This window comes from Neofelis nebulosa, chromosome 9 (genome assembly GCF_028018385.1).
Source record: "Neofelis nebulosa isolate mNeoNeb1 chromosome 9, mNeoNeb1.pri, whole genome shotgun sequence".
Classification (NCBI taxonomy): Eukaryota; Metazoa; Chordata; class Mammalia; order Carnivora; family Felidae; genus Neofelis; species Neofelis nebulosa.
In genome coordinates, this window is record NC_080790.1 from 32,567,289 (window position 1) to 32,577,868 (window position 10,580).

The 10,580-nt window shown below is 43.6% G+C and overlaps 1 long non-coding RNA gene across 1 annotated transcript; it reads right to left on the minus strand.

Moving 5' to 3' along the window:
- Window positions 1-2,794: 2,794 nt before the first annotated feature.
- LOC131484664 (uncharacterized) lies at window positions 2,795-8,925 on the minus strand. The gene is made up of 2 exons (XR_009248377.1): window positions 8,790-8,925; window positions 2,795-3,030 (listed from the first exon to the last, which is right to left on the minus strand). It is a non-coding gene; the product is annotated as an uncharacterized LOC131484664 (long non-coding RNA).
- Between the last annotated feature and the right edge of the window lie 1,655 nt (window positions 8,926-10,580).

Below are 10,580 nucleotides of genomic sequence, written 5' to 3' on the forward strand. Positions count from 1 at the left end.
CAGATTGGCTTTGTCTAGATTGAGGGTTGCAGCAAAAATTACCCATGTCTCTAAGGCTGTGAACTCTGATCTCTCAGTCTAGAGGGAGATGGGCTCTGGGCATGCGAACCACACTTCACAGGCTTCCTCCCGACAACGAGGACAGCATGAGCGGGCCCTGCAGTAGGAACTCGTGACCATGGATCACTCTCCCAAAGAGACAGACCTTTTCAGCCTCAGAGGAACAGCAGTGGCAGCGGCCCCTGCTTTAAGTTTGTAGCCCTTGGAGTTAGAGGGTTCACCTTGGCCTTGGCTGGTGTGTGTGTGTGTGGGGGGGTGTCTCTGCACTGCAGAATGGCAGTGGGTCGTCAGGGCATCCTGGGGGTCGCAGAGAGATTTTGCAAGAAGTATTCCTATCAGCTTCAAAAGTCCCCAAACGCGCATAAAAATGCTGCGGGGAAGGCAGTTGTTGCGATCTTCAGTCTTTTCTGGGCACAAGGTGGAAAACGAACTTTAGTAAACTAAAACAAAAGGCAGGTCGTCAGTTGTGTAGCAAATGTCACTGTAGACAGTACCTATCTGGCCCGCTGGCTGCCTCCAGGAAGTTGGGGTGGGGCCATGTGGACGTGATTTCAGCCTCCTTCCTTCCAGGGGGGGCCGACATCCCTGCACGGAGTCCTGGTGGTAAAGCGGTCCCCTCCAGGAAGCATCATTTCATCCTTCCCAGTCCTTTTGGTTTTCTAGGAACTAGAGGATTCATCTGACTCAACTGGAGATGGCTCCCTTTCCTAATTTATTGTTCTATTCCCAAAGCCTCGCTCCTCCTGGGCTCCGCGTGAGCGCGTAGACGGGAGCCTGGGAAGTTGAAGCCCCTGCAGAGATAGATGCAAGTTCACAGACGCGGAGCTGCTCCTTCACGGGGCCTGAGGCAAAGAAAAATCCCAACCTCTTTCGTGCCATTCAGTAGGTTTTGTTGAACCTGCAAAGGAAATAAATTCCCAGGGCAGGAAATGACCCAGAGCCCATGACAATATGTGAAAAGCCAAACCCGTGCTTCCGTCACTTTGTTTCAAACTATTCTAATCTGTGTACCAGGAAGCCTAACCCAATACCAGATGGAGATCTGTTTTCAGGCGCCTCTTGGCATCTGCCACTCCCGGCTGGTGACATTTGCACGTTTCGAGGAGGCAAACCTGTTCTGACATCTCCAAACTTCCCAAGAGGTGCAGCTTCGGGAAAGTCCTTGGGTCTCTTGCTGGAGGCGCCGACCATCTGACGTGCTTCGTGCTGCTGGCCTCCAGCCTGGAACGCGAGCTCACCGAATCTGTTCTTGAAGGCCTGCACAATCTGAAATCGAGATGTCCCATGCTGCCAGAAAAGGCTGGCTCCCTTGCTTGCTTCCTAATCCCTTCTCGCCAGGCTTTCCCGAAGAAATCTGATGAGTCAGGAAGGAAGAAAACGTGTCTGAGGGAGATCTGGCGGGTGGGCTGGTCTCTCTCATTGCTTCTTGAAAATTCCCTCCTGTTTCACAATGCGGGTAAGGTGGAGGGATTCGGTAGTAGTTTTTCTCCGTTTCTTCCTCTATCGGCTCTCACTCTGAGAGCTCCTTCATTGACCACTCATGAAGTCGGCTTTGCAAAAGCAGGAAGGCCCTCTGATGATGATGAGTCACTGTTGCAAAGAAGTTTTGACTTCACTTTTTTCCCCAGGAGCAGGGCAAGAAAAAGCTCCCACCTCTGCTCCCAGTAGGAACCATCATTCAGCTGCTTTGTTCTGGCCCGGGGGGCCTGTACTTTTCCAAGGCTTTTAATTTTTACTGAGCACCATTCATCAGCCTGCCCGCTGCAGGCCGCGGGCCAGGTGGAGTCCAAACACAGCACGGTGGCTTCTGGGATGCCACCAAACAGGTATCCTGCTAACCAACCCCCCCCACTGCCCCGGGGGTAATCGGAAAGTAGCCGTGGTTGAAGGAGTCGTGTGCCCAACTCTCTCAACCCTTTCAAAATGGGACACAGATTAAAGTGTAAAGAATCCAATATACTTGTTGACACCTGGTTTATAAAAAAAGCTCCAGCAAGAAGGAAGGGGGACGTTGATCATCTAGGTGGATACTGCTCTCCTGTGTTCTGGCATCGCAGACCTGTCCTGGGGTGTGAAACCACCCTGTGCCACTATTGAAAATTGTGTGCCGTTTATAATGAGAGAGCTTTTAAAAAGTATGTTCAGATAAGCTTGGATTTACCCCTAGTGAGGGAATATAGTCTCCATTACAAGACAGTAGCTTAAAATCAGAGGCTGGCTGTACCAAATGTATGTAACTGGTAGTAAACAGTAGATAAAAGAACCTAGGAGATCTTGAGAGAGAGAGAGACAGAGAGAGAGAGAGAGAGAGAGAGAGAGAGAAGAGACAATCATCCCGACAACCAACAACAAGGGAAGGTAAGAGATGTATGGGTCTCTCTCTCCCCTTGACTCTGCCTTATGAGCAGGGAGGCAGGGAAACACTAGAGATGGGAGACAGAGGGAGGTGATCTTTCCAACTGCAGCCAAACGGGTTAAATAGTTTATATTATGATGATGACAATGACCCTAATGATGAAGAGATGGTGTTGACCCAGAGGGGGAAAAAAAGGTGTTTGATTTCAAGCCACACTTAAGCCCCAAAGTACTGTTGCCAGAGCTACTTATATGATCCAAGGGGCTTTTCAGTATAATTAGAGGAATTTGGGGTCAGTGAAATATATATAACTGAATAGAAAAATCAGGATTAGATTAAGATGTGATTGAGAATGGTTAAAAATTAGTGAGAAAGGTATCAAATCTGTAACTTTTTGTACTGCTTTCAGTCTTGATAGAATCATCTGTTAAAAAGTAACATAGTTCTTGGGACGCCTGGGTGGCTTGGTCGGTTAAACGTCTGACTTCGGCTCAGGTCATGATCTTGCTTGAACCCTGTATCTGGCTCTGTGCCGACAGCTCAGAGCTTGGAGCCTGCTTTGGATTCTGCGTCTCCTTCTGTCACTGCTCCTCCCCCACTCGCACTCTGTCTCTCTGAAGAGTAGATAAACATCAAAAAAAAGTAACATAGTTAAAAACTACTTTTGTATTAATGCATAAGCAGGGCAAAGATTTTGCTGTGCTCTCTGAGGCACATATTTGGGATGCCTAGCCGTTGGGGGCCTTCCAGTCATGTCCAGCCTTCATCAATGACAAAAAACAGAGAAAGGAACTCACAACTTAAAAAAAAAAAGTTTATTTATTTTTGAGAGAGAGAGAGAGAGAGAGAGAGAGAGAGAGAGAGAGCGCATGAGAGCTGGGAAGGGGCAGAGAGAGAGGGAGACAGAGGATCTGAAGCAGGCTCTGCGCTGTCACGAACCATGAGATCATGATCTGAATCAAAGACGGATGCCTAACCGCCTGAGCCACCCAGGGGCCCCATGAATATACAACTTCTTGAGGGCAGCAGTGGAAGGTCAGAGTCATAATGTGGCGGTAAATGGTAGCGTGTGCTTCATCCCAGGTTTAACAGAGGTAGTCGCTGGACACTTAAGGTAGATGCTTTTATTTTGCAAATGAGAGGACAGATTCAAAAATGGAGAAAGAGGGGCGCCTGGGTGGCTCAGTCAGTTGAGCGGCCGACTTCGGCTCAGGTCACGATCTCGCGGTCCGTGAGTTCGAGCCCCGCGTCGGGCTCTGTGCTGACAGCTCGGAGCCTGGAGCCTGTTTCGGATTCTGTGTCTCCCTCTCTCTGACCCTCCCCCATTCATGCTCTGTCTCTCTCTGTCTCAAAAATAAATAGACATTAAAAAAAAATTTAAAAAAAAATGGAGAAAGAACAGAGCCACAAGTCCCAAACTACGTGCCAGGTGCCCAGGACACCACAGCAAACTCACAGGGGCGTGGTGGCATATGTTAGATGTCCAGGGGACATGGTGATACGTAGGACACTACATGAACTAAGAGGCCAAGACAGTTCACAGTTTCAACAGCAGATTGTGCTCTATTCCTTTCAAAGACATCTTGTGTCTGAGAATTGGGTTTTCAGCAGTTGTTATAAAATGCAAGTACCGAGTGAAAATCAGTGTGGAAAAGCAGGTGAAGGTGCTGGTGCCTGTTTAGGTTCTGAGGTTTAAGAAGTCTTTCAGGGTCCAGTTGACATATACTTCTTTTTATAAGTAACCGTGGTCAGGAGTAGCATAAAATATGTATATATATATATACATATATATATATGTATATGTATAAAATTTATGTATATCATTATTTATTTATTTTTTATTTTTTATTTTAAAATTTTTTTTCAACGTTTTTTATTTATTTTTGGGACAGAGAGAGACAGAGCATGAACGGGGGAGGGTCAGAGAGAGAGGGAGACACAGAATCGGAAACAGGCTCCAGGCTCCGAGCCGTCAGCCCAGAGCCTGACGCGGGGCTCGAACTCACGGACCGCGAGATCGTGACCTGGCTGAAGTCGGACGCTTAACCGACTGCGCCACCCAGGCGCCCCTGTATATCATTATTTAAACAGCAAAATTGTTGGGACCTAACTAATGGATAAATTATATATATATAATATATGTATATTATGTATATATGTATATAATATATGTATATTATGTATTATATATGTATATATAATATATGTATATGTGTGTATATATATATAATTTATATACATGTTCGGATTCTGCGTCTCCTTCTGTCACTGCTCCTCCCCCACTCGCACTCTGTCTCTCTGAAAAGTAGATAAACATCAAAAAAAAAGTAACACAGTTAAAAACTACTCTTGTATTAATGCATAAGCAGGGCAAAGATTTTGCTGTGCTCTCTGAGGCACATATTTGGGATGCCTAGCCGTTGGGGGCCTTCCAGTCATGTCCAGCCTTCATCAATGACAAAAAACAGAAAAAGGAACACACAACTTAAAAAAAAAATGTTTATTTTTGAGAGAGAGAGAGAGCAAGAGAGCACATGTATATATTATGTATATATGTATATATATGTATATTATGTATAATATATACATAATATACATATTACATATACAATATAATATACATATATACACATACATAATATACATATATACATATACAATATATATTATATTATATATTATATATGTATATATTATATTATATAATATTATATAAAATTATATTATATGTATATATACATATACAATGTATACATAATATACATATATATGTATATATATGCATATATATATAATTTATCCATTAGTTAGGTAACAACTTTGTTGTTTAAATAATAATGATATACATAAATATATATATGATTTTTTATATTTATTTATTTGGGGGCAGGGGAGGCAGGGAGAGAGAGGGAGAGAGAATCCCAAGCAGGCTCCGCACTGTCAGCACCTACCCTGATGTGGAGCTAGGACCTATGAACCTTGAGATCATGACCTGAGCCTGATGCTTAACCGACTGAGCCACCCAGGCACCCCTGAATAAATAATAATTCTGTATTGTACTTCTTTTGGGCTAGGGACACTGTAAAAAAATTATTGAGACTGTAAGATGTTATGAATAGAGACAGTTTGGGAACCTCTGGATGACAGCAATACGAAGTGTATCAAGGGGTAAGGTGGATTGTAACGGTTTAGGTTCACAGGTGAGAATAAAGAAGTCGTTCTATTCTCCTCTTCCCATCTCAGCCGGGACACTACTCCCAGTATTTCCCCCTGTTCCTACATAAAATGAAGTATTTTTAGTCGGAATGTTTTTTATTAATGCAGCTATTTGGTAGACTATTAAAGTTATTGTATACCATGCTTCTCAAGCTGTCTTCAGTGGAAGGCTTTTTTTTTTTTTTTTTTTTTTTTAATTTCCAATCTGTCATGGATTATGTGATGGTTAATTTTTGTGTTCACTTGGCTGGGCCACAGTGCCCAGATATTTGGACAAACATTATTCTGGATGTTTCTGTGAAGGTGTTTTTTTCCCGACGACATGAGCATTCAAATCAGTGGACTTTGAGTAAAGCAGAATACCTCTATAACATGGGTGGGCCTTACCCCATGAATTGAAGGTCTTACTAGAGCAAAGACAGAATTTCCCTGAGCAGGAAGAAATTGTTGCACGGGGGATCTAGGTGGCTCAGTCAGCTACCCAGAATTCAACTCTTGGTTTCAGCTCAGGTCATGAGCTCTTGGCTCGAGTGTTTGAGCCCGGCATTGAGCCCCACGGCCCGCTTTGGGCCCCACCCATCTTGAGCCCCACATTGAGCCCCGCATTGGGGTCTGTGCTCTTAGTGGGGGATTCTCTCTCTCTCCCTCTTTCTTGGCTCCTCCCTCACTCGTGCTCTCTCTCTCTCTAGACATACACACAAAACACACTCACACACACACAAACACACACACACACACATCCTTTTGGTTCTATTTCTCTGGAGAACGGAGAATGCTGACTAATACAGATTGATACTTAAAAATGCAATAAAAATAAATATCTAGGAAAATGATCATATGTTTAAATACTGTGGAAATGTTAAATTGCTATACAAGTTTCTAAATACCTGCTTTTAGTTTCCATATTTAGTTTATCTGATTGATAATAAAGTGTTTGTAAAACACACTTAGACTAGCACTGATCACATAAAAATGTAAATATATACATACATGCATACATATTTATACACATATTTGTTTATTTTTTATTTTGAACTAATTTTTTTTTAAATTTTTTTTTCAACGTTTTTTATTTATTTTTGGGACAGAGAGAGACAGAGCATGAACGGGGGAGGGGCAGAGAGAGAGGGAGACACAGAATCGGAAGCAGGCTCCAGGCTCTGAGCCATCAGCCCAGAGCCTGACGCGGGGCTCGAACTCACGGACGGCGAGATCGTGACCTGGCTGAAGTCGGATGCTTAACAGACTGCACCACCCAGGCGCCCCTATTTTGAACTAATTTTAAGTTTACTGGAAAGTTGCAAAACTGATACAGAGATTTCCCGTATATTCTCTCACCCAAGTTCCCCAATTGTAACATCTATGAAAACATAGTACAGTCTTCAAAATGAAGATACTAATGTTGGTACCAAGCTATTAACTAAACTACAGAGCTTATTCAAATTTCACCACATTGTATTTTAAATGGTGAAGTCACAACTCTAGGGTATGCAACTTTAGCAGCTACTGAGCTAGAAAAATATTTCCAGAATGGGTTGAGATCATTGCTTTCTTGTGTTTGTAGATGAGCCAGCTGAGAACTAGAAGTTAGACAGTAATTGTGGATTGTTCTGTAGAAGAATATAGAGACCGCAGACTATAATTGAAAACATCTCACGCATATTGACTGAGCCAACGCCACAGCTCCTAAATGTGTCTAGCATTATTGCCAGAAATAAATTCTTTTGTGTCTGGAATGATTAGTCACTTAATGACAGAATGTATAGAATGGAGATGACAGAAGGCATGGAGCGTGGATGAGTATTTGCAAGGCTATGCATTTTTTGGCTCAGCCACCCCTCTTCATCTCCTCTGTGAAGTCTTCTATGATCTTCCATGGGTAGAGCCATTGTAATGGCTTTGGGGTCGCTACTGTAATGACGTTACAGATTTCTGTCATGGCACCTGTAACACTCTATTGCTGTAATTTGTGTAGGTGCCTGCTGAACTGTGAGTGCCTCATGATCATGGCTGCAATTTATTCACCCTGGCATCTCAGTACGTGGCATAACGCCTTAAGCATAGCAGGCATGCCATACGTACTCACTGGAGGAATGAATGAATGAGGGCATGAAGACACAATACATTCACATCAACATTTTTCTTCCTACCTCATCTTGTTTGGGAAAAGAGCCCATAACTTGAAATTAGTCCAGCGAATAAGACAATGCCTCAGTCTATTAAAAAGGAAAAGCTTTCAAGGGCCTTGTGTTTGAGAAACAGAGTGGCTTTGAGTGCCAGGTGTCACTTAAAAGCTGAATAAAGAATATCACTTTTACAAATAGCACAAGCATGTGGATGCTGACTCACTTTATTCAGTAGATGCATTGTCCGCCTCAGGTAATTTTATCCACTTTAGTAAAACCCACTTTCCACCTAGGCTGGTGGGTTATTATTAGTTACCATTATTACTCAGCATTTCTACAGTATGGTTTTTCAAAGTGTTATGCTCCTCATTCTTAACAAGCTATGCAGAATATACGTAATGAAAGGACGGTTAATCTAGTCTCTCGTGTAGCTGATACACAATAAATTCCTGTTGGCTGATTCATCACTGAACTCAGTTGGAGACCAGCCTGTGCTAACTTGTGGGAAGAAAGCCTCCCCCACTTTTACGGGGAGGAGTGGGGGAGGGGACGTGGGGCTGGAGGACAAAGGTTGGAGAAGCGAGGGAGTAGGAATTCTTCTCAGCAGGGAGAGGAGCAGGCTTCTGAATCTCTGACCCACTTCAGCAATCCTCAGGGCACTCTGGGGTTATAGACATGTCGTGCTTACTTGCCCCGTGAAGGAGTAGATCCTTTGGGTTTGGAGCTGCTGTTTCTCAGGAACAAATTGTTTAGGGACTGCTTTTATGAGTCTGGTGATCAATTTTCAGCATTCTACTTAGGCGTTTGATATCACCTGGTTATAAAGCCGGGAAAAATAAGATACGAAAAAAAAAAAAAAAACAAGCTATAATAGCAATCCAGAACATAAAAGCCGAATAATGAGATGTTCTCATAGGAGGAATTGCATTATGGGAGGGTGACAAGTGACAAGGAAACTTAATCCTCAGGCTCCCTAGTGGCAGAGACACACTGAATATACAGCTGAGAAATGGAGACGGGAAGGGACTTACCTCCTATTTCTTGGAGACCTCACCTCTCCCTAGAAGCCCCGCTCAGTGGTCTTCTCTAGTTCTGTCAACTGAGAGTTGAGAACGCTTTTGGCAGTGGACGTTGGGCTTGAGGTTGCTGTCTTAAGAAAGAATAACGTATTAGATCCCTGGTAAGTACTCAGAAAAATCCTGCTTTTTTTTTTTTTTTTTTTTTCCTTCCTCCAGCACATGACATTTGTGTACTTTGGTTTTAATGGGCAATGGCCACAAATATTTGTCTGGAACGCAACTTGGAAAAAAGGAAAGTTGAGAAGATAAAAATACAAACCTTTCCCAGCAGTTGGGTTGGCTGGGAGAGGTATGGAAATGCTCAGGGAAATGTGATATCATAAACCCAAACACCTACCTCATTGAGGGCCTGGCAGGCCCAGTTAGCCTGGGGTCAAACATGAAGGCCAAGAGGGAGGTCAGAGAACTGGCCTGGAGCTGTCCGCAAAGAGCAAAGCAGATTTCTCTTATCTTAGGTAGGAGCTCAGGTCCAGATGTCAGAGAGTATTATGAGGATTAAATGAGATAGTGGTCTGCGAAGGCAAAGGACACAGAGCCTGGCACCCAGCAGGTGTTGCAGACTAAGTGCATTTCCTTCCCTGCTGTGACTTTGTGAGGCCTGGCGGTGGGTGTCAGAAGACACTGTGTCTCAGACGATGGCATCATGCCATGCAGGTATTCTGTACTATAGAAAACACTGGAAAGTCAAACCCAGGCAAACTCTAAATTCTTCCATCCTGGATGTGATGAGCCATAGCTAGGGACGCAGCTCGGTGTCCTTATTTGCAACACATTGTGGTTCTGGGAAATACTTTTGTAACTTGAAGGAGGACACATACCTGATCATCATTTCCTCAAAAAAATGATTGGTCTGGATTTCAACTCAGAAGAGATTCCTGAGGACTCCTGCCCACAGGGGCTGCTCTATTTCAATTTTGGGTGAGGACCCGATCTCTGAGATAGATGAGATAGGATTTCGTTGATAGCATCTCACCGATTTCTCATAAATATTTTGCTCCCTAAACCAGGGAGCAACATGCAGCTTTGACCCCAAGTGCTTCCCTTCCTACCAGCATTGTCATACCAGTAATAGAATTCTTGACATTTGTGACCCCTTCACCACCAGGCACTTCTCCTTGACTCATCTCCCTGGCCCACAGGCAAGTCCCTGGCCGTCTATTCTTTTCAGGCCTTTATCCCTTCTACTCTGTTGCATGCTTTCTCATTATGTTTTCATTTTCAGTGTCTTCTTCTTCACTGGATTCTTCTCGTCAGCTTGGAAGCATGCTTAAGACGCCCTTTGGGAGTGGAGTGGGATGAGTGGAGACAACCTTATTTCAACCCTACACTCTCTTCAGACTCTCACATTTTCTTTTCTCCTTCCCAGAGACTTCTGGAAAGAATACTCTACTTGCTGAGTCTGCTCACTTCCCATTCAATCCTCAGGTCACTCTCACGTTGGCTCCTGCTCCATCAACCCAACCCAACATCTTGTGCTAAGGTCATTCATCTTCCTTGACGTCTCAGAAGTAGTCTACACTGTTGACCAGCCCTGCTCCTTGAAACGGTCTTTTCTTGGCTTCACTGACACAAGATTCTTCTCGTTTTCTCTATCTTCTCTGACAGCTCATTTACTCTCTCTTTTGCAGCCTTATCTATTCTTCCCAGGTCAATAAATATTAAAATACCCAAGATTCAATCCTAGACATGCTTCTTTTCTTAGTCTATATTTTATTCATGGCACAAATGTTTCCCCAGCCTAGA